The sequence below is a fragment of the Rattus norvegicus genome, chromosome 4 (assembly GCF_021556685.1).
Source record: "Rattus norvegicus strain SHRSP/BbbUtx chromosome 4, alternate assembly SHRSP_T2T, whole genome shotgun sequence".
Lineage (NCBI taxonomy): Eukaryota > Metazoa > Chordata > Mammalia > Rodentia > Muridae > Rattus > Rattus norvegicus.
In genome coordinates this window covers 138,242,324-138,243,729 of record NC_141537.1, presented here as the reverse complement: position 1 = coordinate 138,243,729, position 1,406 = coordinate 138,242,324, and the positions used below count along the sequence as shown (strand labels likewise).

Sequence of the window (1,406 nt, the reverse complement as noted above, 5' to 3'; positions counted from 1 at the left end):
TCTGCTCCTCTCTTAACCTGAGGGTCAAGACTCCTACCTGCTGCAGGTAGTGATGGGTGAGAAAGAAGCTGCTTTCTCTCCTTTATCCATGTCATTGCATGGGAGTCAAGTGGTAGGGCCTCATCTCCCAGGTGCACATCCTCTGGGGCCTACTTACCCGCAGCTCTCACAATGTTCAGGGCCTGTTCTTCTAAGCACAGCAGCTGGCAATGGGCAGAGTCAGTTATTCTGTTCTCATGTCCCCAGGGCTAGCTTTCCCATGATTCCCAGACGAAGGATGAGGCCTGTTTTGCACAGATCTTAGACAATATGTCTCTGGGTTAGAGCCCAGCCCTGAGACATTAACCTGGTCATTGGTGGTAACAGACCCCTAATGTTTCAAGGCCACATGCCCATACCGGGCCCCTGATGGCAGCACAGTTCAGGGCTTACTATGGTCTGAGGTGTCATCACTGGCTACTCACATCAGACTATTGCCTGCTACCCATTTCTGCCTTTGATCATTGTGCTCACACCCTTCTGTTTCTCTTTCTCTTCCATTTCTTCACCACATACAGCTCTTCTTGGTGGGACCAGGATCTCTGATTGTCAGGATTCATCTTAAGAGTGGTCTCAGGAATGCTATGACCTCCGCCCGTATCAGGGCACCAAGCAAGGGTCGTCTTGGACACAGTTCTTCTCTCTCCTACCAGGCCTGAGTGGCATGTGACTTGTGGTTACCTCAGGCTAGCTCCCTATTCAGGCCCAGGGAACCAATCTGATGGTCACCTAGACTACCTCCTCACCCAGCTAGCCTGAGTTGCTCCATGTGATAGACGTTGGTCTTCGGCTCACTCCCGCTTAGGGTCCTTGACCAAGATGGAGTTCTTCAAGTCTCTGGCTTTTTAAATCCTGGCAGCTACCAGGCCTGGGTCATGCAGGACTCATGGTCTTCTCAGGCTCTATTCTTTCAGATTACTCTTGGCTACTAATCATTCTGATGTCCATGGATGAGAACACTGAGCCTATCTCCTGTCTGCCACCTACTGATTCTCATGTAACACAGCAACCACACCTACAATGCTTCTAGAAGTGGGCATGGAGTAGAATAGTGTCTCTGTCTCCTCTTTAGGAGAATTTTAATAGGATCAAATCAAGGAAGTTACCTCCTATCACTGTTTCAAGTCATTGTCTAAATTATTTTGTTTTTGAAGAGAATGTAACTTGCCTTAAGAAATGGAGATATGTTTATCTGAGTTTATAACTGTTTTTTTAACTTTGTTCAATTTTGTGTATACAAGTGCTTTTCTAAGTGCTTTCGCTGACTCTGCATTCTGTGGCTTCCCATTTGATGAACATGTATTTCATGAATGTTACTTCCTCTAGTTTTAGCTCTACCAGTTACAAACCAGCTTATCTCTCATCTG

The 1,406-nt window shown here is 46.7% G+C and overlaps 1 pseudogene; it reads right to left on the bottom strand.

Moving 5' to 3' along the window:
• Positions 1 to 959: 959 nt before the first annotated feature.
• Positions 960 to 1,076, bottom strand: LOC120102718 (small nucleolar RNA SNORA17; annotated as a pseudogene).
• Between the last annotated feature and the right edge of the window lie 330 nt (positions 1,077 to 1,406).